Below are 17344 nucleotides of genomic sequence, written 5' to 3'. Positions count from 1 at the left end.
ATTGGTCTGGGATATTGAAAAACAGTGTTGGAGACAGTATTCATGAAAAAAAAATCCTATTTTTCTATTTGTTTTTTTTTTTTCATTTCCTTCTTCAGCATTTTGATTATCTATTTCATCTCAGACCCATAGCTTGTTTTGCCTCAGAAAGGAATTTCCCTATTGGTTATCTTGATAAGGCAAATATTCAGAGGGCCAGAGCCAAAAAGCTCCCTTCTGAGTAATAAAACCTGACTCGTGGCCACTGCAGGAAGATTTAGACTTGAATACTGAATTTTATTTAAATTAAATTCTCATTTAAACCTTTTGTTTAATACTACTATGACTGTAGCTTGCAACTATTACATTCAAGAAGGCTTTGACAGATTAGCGTTTCTCAATATTTGATTTGAACTTCCTATTCTAACTATGTATGATCTGGTTCAGAGATGAATGTTACAAAGATATAAATTATATACAAGTGGACTACCTTATGGCTGTGCCGTATTTAAAGAAACAGCAAACTTTCAGTAATACTCAAATAATTTATTTTTCCTTCAGATTTCTCATAGCATATCAAAGGAAAATTTGGTTCATTAAACAAAGTAAACCCTTTTGAAAAATGACTTCCTGATCTCTAACGCAAAAACATAAAGAGGTGCACAGATTCTTTTTTCTTTCTAACTTTGCAGCCTGGGCCACTTGGGTGGAAGTATTTCCTACCTAGTCCCTACCTTTTTGAATCTCTTCATTATTGCTTCTCCAGTAGCAGTCTTCTCATTCCAATGCAAATCAACCTTACCTTTCCTGCATCTCTAATTTTCAACATACCCATTACTTTGATGACCATCATAAAAAAAAAAAGCAAGTCAGTTAGGTAGAGGGAAGGTGTGGGAGATTGAATTATGAACCCTAATTTAGAAATGTCCTTAACCTTAATCTGCATTCCTGTGGTATGAACCTATTGTAAACAGGATCTCTTGGAGATGTTAACTTTAGATAAGGTGTGACCCAACTGAACGAAGTTAAGTCTTAACTCTGGATTACAGAAGTGTCAGACATCAACAAAACCCAGAAGAGAAGGAGAGGACAACACAATGTAATGCAAAGTAAGGACATAAACCAAGAAGTCCTGAGGATCACTGGCAGCCAGTACCAGAATGTTATAGCTCTAGGAGAAAGCATTGCCTTGCTGATGGCTTGATGTTGGACTTCTAGCCTCAAAACTATGAGCCAATAAATTCCTGTTTTTAAGCCAACTCATTGTTTGCTATTTGTCAAAGAAGTTTGGAAAACTAAGACAGTCGGGGAGGGGGAGAGGGTCAAAGATGAACTTTATACTCCTCAGTATCTATGTCCCTTGTTTAGAGCAGTCTTTCAATCTTGCCTGTTTGCTTTGGAATCACCTATAAAGTTCATTAAACAATACAATGGCTGGGACATACCTCAGGCCAAAGAAACCAGTCTCTAGGAATGAGGTCCAGACATTTTTGAAAAACCTTCTCAAGTGATTCTAATGAGCAGGCAACGCTGAGAAACACTGGTTTGGGGATTTATTATCTTCCAAAAAGGAAGCACCCTATTTTTTCTAAAGGATTTGGTCATAGAGTAATAGTGATTAAAGTACTGCACAGAGGAGAGGATGATGGTAGTGACTGTCATGAGTGGGTCCCTGTTGGCATCAGCATTTCAAGGGAATGTGTGAGCTAGAAGAACCATTATTCTGAGTGCCCTCAACACTTCAGTGACCATTAGACTCAAGGCGAACCCGCATGTCTCTGAGCTCTAGGAAAAGCATCTATTAGGTGTGCTGCCTGCCATGGCACCTAATTCCAGGATCCCTGCACATAAAAAAAAGGAAAGGTTTGCTATTAACTAAATTCTTTTCCTCATGAATTCAGGTTGCAACCAGATGTTCCTCCAGAAAACACAGGAATACATGCACCCGCGCTTGGGCCTGCAAATTGCCAAGGCATAGAGGAGTAGAAAGTTACCACAGGCCCTCTTGTGTCTAACACTATTATAAGGAAAACAGTTTAGTTGGCACGGTCCCCGAGTAGAACATTCAATAGCCGTAGGAATCTTCTGAATGAGGTTTTGGTATCCATTTATCCACACTAATCATGCTCTGCTTCATCGGTGATCGGGAATCATGAGAGAGAAGCATGCTTATATCTATATAGGTACCTTGAATCTCTTGCCTTCAATAGGAACTCTGTAATTTAGTCTTGGTTTAAATCCAAAAGGACTTCCATGTTTTCCTACTTTCTTGATTGAACACAAATTTAGCTTCACAATAGTCAGGATTCAGATAGCCTTTATATTTAAAATAGGTTCTACAACTCAATATTTATTTGTTTATTTATTTTTAGGAACTCTACTTGGGGGGACTCTAGCCATTTCAAATGTTTCTTCAATTTGTGCTACACTTCCCTCTGACAGTTTGCCATTGTTGAAAGGTACATAAGTAGCATATTTTCACCATTCCAGTTGATATGTAACTATGGATTCAACACATGAATATGGGCAAATCACCTTCCCATTTATACCTTCTACGTTAGTGTACTGGGTCAAATAGAAACAAGTCAACTGAAATTCAGAATAAAAGAATCCTTAATGTTGAACCATAGATATCACTTAGTTGTATTTTTCTGCCTTTGATACATATCATTTCTAGATTATTTTAGTGGCATGCTCTAACTCAGAACAAGTGTACTATTTTTTTCTGGGGCTCCACAAAGAACACCACCCAAATTTCTCAATTTCCTAATAGCAGGTGGTCAGTTCCAATAGTTGCAAAGCAAGCTTCCAAGTAGCAGAAACATCCCCAGGGAATATTCTATCATTGGAGCAGAACAAATGACTAGAACTAGCCAAAACATATCTGACCTTTAGCATCCAGAAAGGGCTCCAATTTAAGAAAACCATTGCCTATGGAGGCCGAGCCATGGAGGTTGAGTTAAAAATGAGTTTCTAGTTTTCAATTTCATAAGGAAGTCTGTTAGGTCTCTGAGTGGTCTCCAGTGCTTTTCTCTGGAGTAGTATTCTAAAAACCATAATAGTTTTTGTAGGGGAAATCTTTACCCTTTTGCACCATAAATCTACTGGGATTGAAACCACCATGAAAATATGTTTTTAGGTATTGGTTTTCATCTGAAGTATTTTGGATAGACAGACTGGATTCCAAAATAAATCGATACACAGTCAAGGGTCTTCACAGTCCCAGCCTGACTCAAGTCCAACAGGCAAAGATATTTAGAAAGCAATTTATGCATTTTATGCTCCTCTATAATAATTTTAAAAATGGATCTAATTCACAGTATATTGCTAAATTCTTAAAATCTGTTCCTCATCTTTCATAGTAACTGTTCTCCAAATTCTTCTCCATCATTCTAAAGTCCCTAAAACTCTTTTCAATCAATCCAACTGTGCTCTTTACACACTCAGTCCTTTTCTACCTTCCTAGATTTGTTGTTGTCTCCTAGTAAAGCCAAGTTAGAGAGACAGGACCTACTTTCAAAAGGCAATACACACATAAACAAGGAGAGATTAGAGTGAGATTTCCCTGTTCTCATCACTAAGTATTTAAATTTTTTTTTAGGAGCTTCCAGGATTGGGGATTGAACCTGGGACTTTGTATGCGGGAAGCTGGTGCTCAATCACTGAGCTACACCTGCTTCCCCAATTAGTTAATAGTAATAGACTAATTATGTTAGCATAGATTGAGATGTCAATAAATGTTTGTTGGGATACTTCTATGTACTTAGTACTAGATATATATTATCTCACGGATTTTAACATATTTTGAAATACATTGTAAAAATGAGACTTACCTAAGTATTTTACACATATTCTAAGAGCAATATTCCTTTAACTAATAAATACATGTAATAATCTAGATGGAATTCTATGGTTTATGACTGGTCTGTATTAAAGTTATCCATGCCACTTTTGGATATCTAGAGGCAGGACCAGAACTTGAATCAAGCAAATGAATTAAGTGATTATAAGACAACTGTATCATTCAAACATTTCAGATCAGAAGACAAACAATGAATAAGTGGTTGATAAATACTCACTATTCACAGGAAAATAGTGACACTGAACTTTTAAAAATACAGTTGTCCTAGTAGGCTCAGTTGAATATTTGTGTGTTTGAGTATGTGTGTATGTGAAGAGTTAAATAGTTTGTAATCTTAAAGTCATTACAGAGTTCTACAATAATAAAGGTGCTCTATCTCTTTGGAGTTTTGTTCTTCATGGGACAGTTCACATTTCTGTAATTTTACTTGCCCATATCTTGCATCAGGGAATACAGATAATGGAATTTTACTGAGTCTGAAAAAATTATAATGAACTTGCTCAGATCTTAGCTCACTTACATCTTTTACTGGGATGTTATATTTAATAGCTAATACTTCCGTGTTACAATATATAACTCACCAGTAAATGTGTTTACTTGAAAAGTTCATGATACTTGAGGCTTTTAATTAAAACACTCTGAATCAACACTTTATCATTACTTCAAGTCTGTGATAGTGTATACCATGTTCATTTAAAAAGCAGATTGTTCTATAGACCCATGTCAAATAATTTTCTTCTCCACTCCACACTCACTCTTTAAAAGCAAACATAAAACGTATTTTCAAGAAAACTCCTGGAGGATAACTCTCCAATTGAAAATATTTTTTTTGCATGAGGTCTGAAGTAGAAGTTCTGATCACCAACTGTCACTATAGATTTTAAGATCCTGTCATTATAGATGTTAAGATCCAATTTTGTACAGAGATTGCCTTAGGAATCTGGCTAGATTCCTGTAAGTTCATAACATTGAATATTTTCATTTCATTTCATTTTTTTATTTTTTGCAAATGTTTCAAATGGATACACTTTTCATCCTTGGGCTCTGAGTAGGAAATGTTACCCAAAAATTACATGTGCACAAATTGATAGACAGATAACTGTAAATTATTGAAAAGGACATTATAACACTACTATGTGAAAGAATATAGCTAATCCTAGGGAAGAATATGATGTGGAAAAATACTTGGTCTGGCCTCAGATTCTTGATCAGTCTAGGTGTTATTTTCTATCACCCCAAATTTCCCTGTACCCTATGTACCTATGGGAACTGAAGAAAACTATTCAATATAAATGGCTGATATTAACTTTCCATCAAAATAACATCATTAAAAGGGATTAAGGGGAGCAGATGTGGCTCAAGCAGTTGGGTACCTGCCTACCACATGGGAGGTCCCAGATTCAGTTCCCGGTGCCTCCTGAAGAAGACCAGCAAGACAGTGAGCTGACAGACAAGATGATGTAACAAGATGACACAATGAGATGAAACAACAAGATGACGCAACAAGGAGAACAACAAGGAAACACAGAGAGAAGCAGAGGTGGCTCAAGTGATTGGGCACCTCCCACCCACATGGGAGATTCTGGGTTTGGTCCCTGTGCCTCCTAAAAAAAAAAAAGAAGACACAGAGAGCAGACAGTGAGCACAAAGAGTGATGTGGGGAGGGAGAAATAAATAAAATAAATCTTTTTAAAAAATGGCAATTGGTCAAGTTGTACTTTCATTTTAAGAAAAGGGAGGATTACGACTTTACTAAAGCATTGACCTTTTAAATAATGGAATTATATAAATTATAATACAAATTTTATATAAATTATATAAAATGGCTGATCAGATTAGACAGCATTACAGCCTCAGAACATCTGAAATTTATTCCTTGTTACAGCGTTCTAAAATTTGGTCTCCAGTTGGGGACTGAAAGAGAGAGAAGAGAAAGGACAGTCAACAGAGATGTATTTGGCCTATAAAGCTAAAAAATATTTACTTTGTAGCTGTTAATAGAAAAAAAAAATTGCAGCCCTGACTTAAACTTTTAAAAAATGGATCCTATTTGAATGGATAAAGGTCTAATATCTCCTTAGCTAAGTCATTTAAGACCATCTGGAACTCTAGGCCTCTGGCCAGCCCCTGTAGCAGAATAGCCTGGAGAAGCCTAGATGGATCTGGCAGCCTAACACTGAGCCCATTGCTTGATCCAGTGGGTTCTGCCACCATAAACATACACGTAAAGGCTGAATACATTTTCTGCTGCTGTTATTACTAAAGAGAAAAATATACTTTCCACATGCCAAGCAAGACTTTGGAAAGGTCACCTCAGCCACAAGCTCAGAAATGGTATTTGTTTCCAGCATCAGACAGGTTATATATTCTGCCCTTGCTATGTATATGGTCAATGTCAGAAGATAGTGTGTTATGTTTGTTTTCTTTTCATTTTTTCTTTCTTTTTTTTAGCTGTTACATAAGGCAACTACTTGTTTTTATTATAATAATAAAGTTCAATTTATATATGGTGAAGTGTAAAAGGAAAAAGAAAAACATTAAGCCCAAATAAAATTTTCAGTCATGATATTACTTCATTCACAGCCTATGAATACCTCTTTATACACATCTGGAGCAATTTTTTCCTTCCATCCATGTCCATGTTAGAGAAGGGATGTTTTCCTCATTTTAGCTCATTAGGCACATCATGGTGCTCGTCCATGAGAAATCAAATGGGTCACATCATTACTTACTTCAAGGATCATTCAGCAGCATCAAGCACCTTAAAGAAGGAAGTAGTCTGAAATTTTGACAAATATTGGTACATATTCAGCTTTTATTTACAATAATTAACACCAAAACAACTTATATGGCCAAATGGAAGAATGGGTAAATATATGCAAATAATAATATTTATAAAATTGTTATAATAGTTTTTGCAAAGCTTTTATTGATGTGGTATAGCAGTTTGATATTGTTTATGAATTCCAAAAGTAGATATTGGATTATGTTTGTGAACTGATCTGTTCCTCTGGGCATATTAGATTGGATTGGATTCAGAGGTTTCACTTTTACTTGATTAAATAATGACCAAGGCTTTGATTGAGTCACATGAGTAAGATGTTGAGTCCCCGCTCCCTTGGTGGGTGGGGACTCACAGAGAAAATGACAAGGCTGAAGAGTAAGTTGGAGTCTTGATATTGGAGCCCTGGGAAGTAAACCCATAGGAGAAGAGCACAGGAGAAGAACACAGAGGAACAGAAATGGCTCATAGACACTGCAGAGACCCTGGGAAGAAAGAGTGTGATAATCTACAGCTGACCTTGTGGACAGAAGAGAGCAGCTGAGCCTGGAGGCAAAACAGCTCTAGAAGAGAGACAAAACTTATTCCAGCCTACAGGTGATATTGGAAGGAGCTGGGACCATAGAACCTTAAGAGGAAGAGGAAGCCTGAACCCTTGTGATGTCAGCATCCATCTTGCTCCAACACATGGCAATAAATTTTGGTGAGGGAAGTAACTATACTTCATGGCCTATTACCTGTAAGCTTCTACCCCAACTAAATACCCTTTATAAACTAACAGATTTCTGGTATTTTGCATTAGCACCCCTTTGACTGACTAATACTTATGGTAAAATGCTTCAAGTAAAAACATTAAGCTTAAAACAAGGCTTAAAAGTTACATTTCAGCTGTGCAATGATTAAAAGCACAAAAACAGAATTGAAGGAATAAAATAAAAGTTTGCTCTTTTTGCATTTTGATGCAAAAGTGATCTGGTGGATTTGAACTGTATATTACATAGAAAATCAGGAAAAACATAATGGAAGGATTCTACTTCTAGGGATGCATTCCCACTTTCTTTAGACCTCAATCCTCACCCATACCTCCATTCTGTTTTCACTGCAAGTTGGCCCACAAGACTAAAAACATTTTCTCTAGTCCAACATATTGCTGCAAAGTTTGGAGGAGGGGGGGATAAAGTGGTCAATTAGAAATAATTTGTTTGATAAAATCTGTTGCCATAGCATAAATGGTGTTTGCACAATTTCCCTAGAAAGGCATTTTTAAAACTAGGATATTTATGGATGCTTCTAGTGGCACAGATCAAAGAAATGGGTGGTGGTGATGGGAACAACTCTATGCAACTGCAAATCAAATAAATGGTTCATCTTCCTGAGCCCATCTCATGTACAACTGTACTTCCCAGTCTTCAATATCTGTTGTGATGGGCAGAGTAGTATTGGACGGTCCAGCACACCATTGTCCAGTGGCATTGCTAAAGCAGTAAATATGTGAGTTTGCTCATAGAAATGACACATATAGGAGCCCTTAGACAAAGGCCAGACCAAGAACAAGTTGTGAAGTAGATCATATTTTTAACTGTCACACAATAGTGTGGTGATGAATGTTTACTGACAATTCTATATAAAAATATAAGTATTTAAGATTATCATAAATATTCCTGACATATAGGATTGTAGTAGATACATAAATAAATTAAATATATGACACTCTTCATTGTAAATTTCATTGAGCCAATTGATTTTCACAGAATGCTTCAGCTGATTTTTGCAAAACGCTTGCATTTGCAGCTAACCTATGGATGCAACTGATGGAATATAGTAAATGTTTGTTGTTTTTATTTATTTTACAAGAACGTAACAATGGAGATATAAGTTGTATTCCACTTGTCCATCAATGACGTGAGAGACTGCTTTGTGGAATTGTATAGCAAATTTCAATACCAGAATATTATTTCCTCAACTTTTTGTGCTATTCACAGTTTAACAGTTTTAGGCACTTTTAAGTTGGATCTACATTTTTTAAACATTTTATCCATTATTTTCTTAAGTCTACAGTAGACAATCAACAAAACAATAAATCAAACCCTGATTTGTTGTGTTTGTTGATTTTCATGGTGCAATACTCCATTGATGGCCAATTTTCATCTACCAATATGGTGCCACTGAGTAAGGAGCTGGGATGAAAGCACAGAGAACACTGTAATATAGTGTTTCTGCCTCAACAATTAGAATAGTCAAATAACACCAAGAGCAAAGGTAATAATTAAATATACAAAAGTAATAATGAAATAATGAGTTTTGAGTAGTATCTTTGTTTTCAACATAATTTATTTAATTGTAAACATCTATAATTTAATTTTTAACCTTGGCTGTGTTTAATAATTGACATTCAAAGTTCATGAAAATTTAACAATTGCCTCTTGTGAGTGGGAACAAGCCAGCTCCAAAACACCACTGATATGCTAGCCAACCTTTTCTCATCCAAGCCCCTTATGACGCTCTTATGACACTTCTCTTCTAGTGCCCACACAACTCTGCTTTTCCCTCGAGCAATCTTCTTCCTAAATCCTCCTTCCTGCCTGCTTTTCTCAGTCTTTCCACAATTATAATCTTAATGATGTAGGATTAGGAAGAATATTACAACGAAATTCAAATCATGAGGTTAAGAGTCGGTAAAAACAGTTTAAGATAGGATGTTTTCAGTAACAGGTACAATACTAGAAGTCCAAATAAAGGAATCACTCATGGCAGAATTTAAATTTTTAATTGTACACCAGGGACCAAAGACATTTTGGGGCAGATCATTCAAATTATTTTGCATAATTGATATGAATATTTTCGTAGTTAGCGTGCTCTAGATTAGTCAGTATAACTATTTGGAATTTAATCGTGGAGTCAATTCCAATTCCTAAAGAATTGATCTCTTTATTGGCATGGTCTACGGCTCCCATTTCCACCATTAGTCTGCCTAGCTGTCTATGTTCTAGCCATTGCGATCTACTTTTCTCCTAGCATAGCAACTTCCATTCAATTTGTTCAAGTTATTTTCTCTGCCTAGAGCATTTTCCCCACTCTACTTTTCTTTCCCCAGTTTAACTTCAGGCCTTCCTATCTCAAGTGAGTCAGCACTTTTCCTGCCCTTTCTAAATTGGGTAAGGACCCCTCATGGGTACTCCCTGCCCCACCCCCTCCCCTAGCAAGAGCAGCCTGTGCTAACCTTTGCAGTAACACCTGTCACTCTTAACTGTGAATGCCTAATTACTTCTCTGCTACATCATTTGCCTGGGAATTACATGAAGGCAGGAGACAAAGTTTGCCTTGTTTGCCAGTCTTTCCCCAGCACCCAGAACAATGCATGGCACTCTTATGGGCGCTTGGCAAATATTGGTTGAACACAATGCTGATGATTCCAAGGAGGAAAAAAAAACAGAAGAATGAGACTACCAAGAAGCTGCCTAAGTGCTTCTCCCCTCAGGTTATAACTGTGTCATTATCTTTTAAAAATGATACATTTTACTTGACTGAATTTGATTGGATGAACAAATGGTTAGCAATATCCTGCAGCAGGAGCACCCACTTACTGGAACACCACTCTCTATATTCCTGAATGCTCCCCAGGGAATGCAGAAAGATGTTAAAATGCCATACCTAATTATACAAGCAAGCGAAGAAGAATCTCTAGTCACTAGAATCCAATTGCAAATTTGCCTGTCTTATTTCATCAGCTTGAGAAATTCACACACTCCACATAAGATAATGACAGAATTCTTTTAAGCATGGTTTGCCAGGAATACAGTAGCTTCATCTCCTCTACAGAGAGTGTGAGCCAAATGTGAAAATAAATGAAATCTTGACAACATTTCCTGACTTCCCAACCCCCCTATACTTTTTCAAAGATAAGGAAAAGTTATGACGTGTTACATCATCTGTCAGACACAATGCTTAATTTGAGTCTGATTCCAGTAATCACCAGAGAAGAGAAAAATGATGCTTTTGATCAAAGCAAGTCAAAAAGGTTGTGTCCTCTTCCTCATATTCCTTTGGAAAGCAACCCTATTCAAATTTAAAACTGAAGACACATTTTTCACTTTTACAATATTGAAACCTGAGAAAAGAAGAACACAGCATTAAATACTATTACTCTGCTCCTTGTACAAAAGGAGAGGGTTTTGCATTAGAACAAGTGCTAAGAGTTGAGCTTCAGGCTAGGAAAGATCATTATTTATAACAAGCTGATCTGCTTCTATATGATTAACGGAAGAACAGTGAATTAATGTTGTTATCTTAATATTGTTTAAATGGCCTCTAGATGTGGTGCAGAGAGCCATGCCAGGCAAAGTGGTTAACACAAAATAAATGTCAATCCAAGAGAGATTTCTGGGAAACATTTTCACCCAGAGTAGAATTTGCTTAATTAATGGCCTCAAAATGATAAGCTCCGATAAGCCTCTGGTGTATTATAATTTTATTAGAGGAAACAGGACACAGCCCAATTTAATGGGATTTTCTTCAGAGACTGGTAAAACTGGTAAGCTTTTGGATAATTATCAGGTACTTTAAGGATTTCTTCTTTTCAAAATGTAGTTCATGTCCTAGGTTACCTAGGGAAAAGGATGAGAAAAGTATGAAATCGGAAATTTTATTACCTGTAGCTTTAACTGTCTGCTTGAATAGGAGTCTGGATTTTTAAGACACAAACAAGCTTTCTATTGCCCTCAAAGTAAGCATGTACTAAATGACTGTTGTCCATAACAGGTGAAACTCAGAATTAAAACAGACCTACATGGGAATGTGTCCCTAACTGTAATTAGCCTTAAAGTGCCTTTATTCAGTGGATGAGGTGGGAGCCCACATTTCAGGATTCCTGTTCCTGCCCTCTGAGCAAGCTTCGGTGATGAGAAGTTTATCAGTTGTCACTCTGGACATTTTTCTTTGTTTCTGTTTTTTTTTTTTTTTTAATTCAACTTCATAAAGGGTGAAGTTGTGAACACCGAGATGTATGCAGAAAAAAAAAGTTATAATTCATAACAGTTGAGGTTTGAAGTCACAAGGATAAGATCCCAAACTAATTATCAACAACTGGGATACTTCCGAATGATACCAGCAATGTCTGGAATGGTTTGTAAAATTACACCCAAAAGGATGTATGCCCAGTAGTATGGCATATGTAAGAATAAGAGTTTTCCATTTTCTGAAAGATTATTCACATTAATGTTGCAGGTACCCATTGGCGATCGGATCAGCAGATACCATGGGCGCAACCCAGTAAAGACTTCTTTGCTTTGTTCATTTTTTTCTCAGAAACTAGTAGGAAGGTTGGACCATGTCTTCACCCCATACTAGGTTTTCATTTTCTTTAAGGAAGCTTGCTGCCTTCCTACCTTCTCCTCCGCTTTGGTGCCTACCAAACTTCTCTCCTTTTTTTTTTTTTAACCTCGGTATTTCCCCTGCCTGCTTATTCCTGTTTCTATCTAGTAGTATTTCTTATAAGGTAGGAGCACAAGATAGTGCTTTCAGGGCTGGCATTCACTGATACTAAAACAGCTAATACTGCTGTGACCTCTGGAAATTGACCAGGAAATGCCCTGCAGGTTGAGTGGCTAAGAAAAAAAAACCCTATAATCATGCTGTACTGCCTCCTAATGAAAGACTGTATTTTCATACCACCACATGCACTTTCATATTTTTATTGTTTGTTTATTAAATTTTAAATTATTAATCTGGATGGATATGAGATACAGATTTTGATAATTCTGGACTCAAATACTGGTAGACCTAGAGAAAAATATATCTATATTCTTATTGACTACTTATCAATATCAAGAAATCAATTTAGAAACTCTACATTAGATTCCATTCTGTTTTCCAGTCTGGATAATAAATATAGCCTAGAACCAGTAAGGTGGAAGAAATCTGTGACTTCATTACAGTGATCTATCAAGCATTTTCCTAATAAAACACTAGTTTCCAGAAAGTGGTGAGATAAAAACAATCCTAGGTCAAATTCATTTGGAAATGACAATTTTACTTTTGTTCTTTTGTTGTAGAATTGCTAGGTCAGGGCACACTGTGAAGCACAAAAAGCAGCATAAACCAAATTTTCTTGATTATGGAATCTTATTGAATCTTTTTCTTATGCAGCATTTTGGCAGACCTGTGCTTCGTAGAGCACACTTTGGGAAATTCCATTTCATTGCAAGTTTTCTAGTAATATGAGCATTGATTTGGCTGCGGGAAAGATAGGATATGTATACTCAACACCTTCTAATATGCCATATGATTTATTAATTTACCATGTCAATCATTTATTTTATATCACTTTCCCTCCACTAGAATGTTTAACACCAACAGGTCAGGAATTCTAGTCTCTTTCAATCACTGATATTTCCCAACTGCCCAAAAGTGTATAGAACTTAATATGTGTTGGAGTAACTAATGATAGAACTGCATGGGATTAAAATTCCTGTATTAGGCTCAACAGTTTTAACGCTAAGAGTTTCCAATAGATTAATAAAAATGTCATAATTTTTTGAATTAGAAAAATATATTTTGTTCATCTCCAAATGAAAATAATTTATATGACTATAAGTAGTAATGTAACATTGGGAGTTACAACATTACAACAGTTATTGACACAAATGAGAATTTAAAATTAAGGGAGTGATAGGAGGCAAAGATTCTCAATTAACTTTTTTGAAAGAAAACCACTAAGGAATTTCAGAAAAAGAAAAGAAAAGAATATTTAAATGCAAATTTGAAGCCACATATCAAATTGGTTCTCAAGTAAGATCTTAGCATTTTATTACTAGGATGAGATTTGGTATCAGCTGAGTAGACTTTAATAGCATAAAGCCAATAAACAGTAATAACAAACAAAGAGCCAAGCCTCCACAGAATATATTAAGGCTATGAAAAATGATGGCTGTCTTTATTTTTAAGTTAATCAAACTGCCACCTAAAATCCCTGTTCTTTTAAAAATGCTTCATAAAATGATATGGACTTCATATGAGCAATTCAATATGTTAGGCAAACGAAAACAATAACCAAATTGACTGCCCACCCCTTCCCCCTCAGTAGCTCTCATTAATGCACATAACAACTCTTTTAAGAATATCTGACACTCTGTTATCAATTGGTAAAAAATATTATTCATTGTTATATTTGCATATATAACATTTCTTGAGAGATCTTCAATTTATATTATTTATTCTTTCAATAAATTGAGATTTTGTAGATCTAAATGACTAAATATTGTTATAATTTTAATTGGTATATCAAATGCTTATATCTAGGAAATATTTCTTTACATTCCTCAGATTTATATAGTTATTTTTCTTTTTCTTTTGGCAAATACCAAGTGCCAAGTTCATGTCTACTGTACATGAAATCTTTCAATCATCCATCCATTGCTTCCAATTTCAGGTATTACTAAGACTTTCCCAATCATTTTTTTACACATCTCTTGTATTTAACCATTCTTCATTATCTTGTCTTTTTTGCCTTAGTCACTACTGTTTGCAGGCTCCATTTTTAGCCCTTTGAACTGTCACTCTCTAAACTCTCTTCTTTTCCCATTCCTCATTATCCCCAAATTGTCCTTCAAAGGACAGCCCTCTCCCATTATTTCTGCCAAGGCAAGTAGACTCATTCGTTAGGTTCCTATACGAATTTTAACATGTCTGCCATGCTTTCCCCAACTCCTAGAGGCAGAATTATTCAGGTCCTCTTTTCTTCCCCCTAATTTTATTTTAGTATCTGTGACATATTTCTATGCATTAAATAGCTCATTGTATTATAAATATATTTGGGGGTCTGCTTCCCCTTCAAGGCTATGTGTTCTCTAAAGCAAAAACAGCATTTTTTTTTCTTTTTACATTTCTATCTTTAGTGCTTTGAACAGTGCTTGGAACAACTTAGAATCTCAATAAATATTTATTGAACAAATGTCTGAACAAAAGTTTGGACAGTGGAAGAAAAATCAAGTCAATTGTTATTTGTGCTATTGCTATACTAAGTCAAAGCATTATGGAAAATAAAATAGACTAACTTATGTGACCATCTTTATTTTTCCTGTTGCAATTCCAGGGGTCTAATTTAATATGATGAGGTATCATCTGGCTAGGCTGCAGGGTAGAATTGTGCATGTTAGCCTTTAAAGTAATTTTCAGAGATCAATGTGGCTATTTTTATTTCTATAAAGTTTTCCCTGGATTTCTCACATTTATCAATGCTTTCTTTACTCAGCCAGATTTTTCCTAGTGTTCTCTCGTAAGATTGTTACAAGAATATGAGTGCTTATCTTCAGCAAATGCAAACAGATTTAGCTAGTAAAATGTTTTCAAAACAAATCTTCCTACCATATTAATTAATTAGCAAGGAGGTGAAAGTAGAAGGAATTCTAGGTTTAAAAAACATAATTAACTATCAAGTTTATTTATTATCATTATTTTTATTTTACTTTTCTAATGAAAAATTTTAAACACTCAAAAAAGTAGAGAGTAGTATAATAAAATCCTATGGATTAAAACTCCTATGGATTAATAAACTCCTATGGAGTCATCTACCATAATGATGGATTAGCAAGAAGGAAGAAGCAGAAGGATTCTAGGTCTTTAAAAAGAAGGTAATTAATTACCATGTATATTTATTAGCATTATTTTACTTTTCTAGTGAAAAATGTTAAATACTCAAAAAAGGAGAGAGTAGTATAATAAACTTTCATATACCCACCACTAAGTTTCAACAATTATCAATGTTTTGTCTTATCCTAAATATTTTAATATAGGCTTAAAACAATACAAAGCAAATAACTAAAAAGTAATTATTAATGGTTTTCAATAACAAAGATGAAGAAATGCTGTGGAACTGTTTCAGTGAGAATCATAAAAAACAAAGCAAGTTTGCAAAAGGCCCCCAAAAAAGTCATGTGTGATTTGGGTGTGTGTGAGTGTGTATGCACATGCTATGGGTGTGCATTTCCTTTGAAGTCTGCAGAATAAGTAGAAAGGACTTACCATTAAGTAAGAAACCATGTCCTCTCTCTGGTGCTTTCCTCCTCCGGCCACTAGTTGTCACTGCATCACATCCTTGTACAAACTGATGGTGATAATTACAGGAAGAGGCAACTGGGGTCCTTACTCTAATACCTTTCCCAGATTCCCCCTGGCTTGGATTCATCAACTAATGAAAGTCCTATTTATTTCACCTTAGATGGATACCTTTTCTGTGCAGGGCATGCTAAATCATTTTCATCATTCAGTTATTCATGCAGTCCTTTATTCATTAAACATTTACTGAGTACCTACTATGTTCTTGTAATAGAAGAAAGAATTGTAAATGAGCAATTTTATAATAGAAATATAAATCAAGTGCCAAGAGAACATTTTAAAACATTGATGTTGTCTCCCATCCAAGAGTAAGAACTCTATTATAATAATCTAATAATAGGGAATAAATTATAGGTATAGCAATGAAAATGGAAAGGATGTTTGTAGTAACCAGTTTGGGTGTGCTGGGCTTACCTGAATCCGCTCTCCATAGCCTCCTGTGAAAGCAAAGACCTAGGCAGTCCCATTGGTCCACACCCCATCTGATAGGATTAAAGGCCACAACTGATCTAAGGGATCAGTGGAAGAGCCTAAGCTACAGCATAAGGTTATTTTTTTTTTGCTCTTGAGAATTTGAACTAAGCGATAAAGAGGAAGCTATTCATCAGTAGCTTGATGCAAAGAAACAAACATGTAATGTAGAGTTCAGGTGCATTAAAGTTGCATTAGAGTGAAACATTGGAGGGACAGGTTGAGGGTTTCATTTAGTGTAACCCCTCCTGCCTGGAACCCATAATCTCTCTCTTGTTGGTGCTCTACTGATTTCTAGCTATTCAGCAGTTCTTATCAAGCTGGATTACAGTATATTGTTTTTATAGCCTTCACCCCCTTGCCTCATCTAACCTGCTATCTTGAACCTTTTTAGGGAATGTCTGTAACTTCTAATCAAAGAGCCAGGGCTTGAATGGAGAATATTTGTTCAGTCTATCTCACTAATATACTTCACATTTCATTCATTTTCATTATTTGTTTCTAATGTGAACTCCTTAGCAAATAGGGCATTTAGCATTTTATTCTCATACCCAACTCATAGCTTGGGACATTATGAGGGCTTAATAATTAATATTTGATGAAATAATGAGTAAATAATGCCTATGAGAGACATTGTGGAGGTAGAATCCAGGAAAAATGATATTTGATTGGTTGAGACGAAGAGAAAAGTCAAAGATGACTCTGCAATTCAATTAATTTGCAATAGAAACTGTCTGATTGGTTTCATTTAAATATATACTAGGGAATTTTCTGTTTTTGTTTTAAATGTATAATAGTCAACTGTACAATAAAATATGATTTATTGAGACTCTAAAAGGGTTTGTGAATTAATGAATTCACATTTTCTGGAGCTTAGTTCAACAGGAATGGCAAAACAGCAATTTCTCTCTACAAATGCAAGATAAGATTAAAGGGTGGATGTTTAGACTCTTTTGGGACATCCAGTTAAGTTGGCCGAACACAATCCCACAGCTTTTTAAATTATCTTTTAGGAAAGCACACTGGTAATACCCTAAGTTGAGAATAATAGTCTACCCACTCTAAAGCCATTCTATTAGCTATAAAGGGCTAATGTTGAAGATTGTCTAACATAATTATTCCATGCTACTTATAATTGC

The 17344-nt window shown here is 35.5% G+C and overlaps 1 protein-coding gene across 1 annotated transcript in view; it reads right to left on the bottom strand.

Moving 5' to 3' along the window:
- Nucleotides 1-17344, bottom strand: part of LRP1B (LDL receptor related protein 1B) — a 2023931-nt gene that overhangs the window by 1481261 nt on the left and 525326 nt on the right. The window lies entirely within an intron of this gene.

The sequence above is a fragment of the Dasypus novemcinctus genome, chromosome 7, assembly GCF_030445035.2.
Source record: "Dasypus novemcinctus isolate mDasNov1 chromosome 7, mDasNov1.1.hap2, whole genome shotgun sequence".
In the NCBI taxonomy this organism is placed as follows: Eukaryota; Metazoa; Chordata; class Mammalia; order Cingulata; family Dasypodidae; genus Dasypus; species Dasypus novemcinctus.
This window is presented reverse-complemented; position numbering and strand designations above follow the sequence as displayed.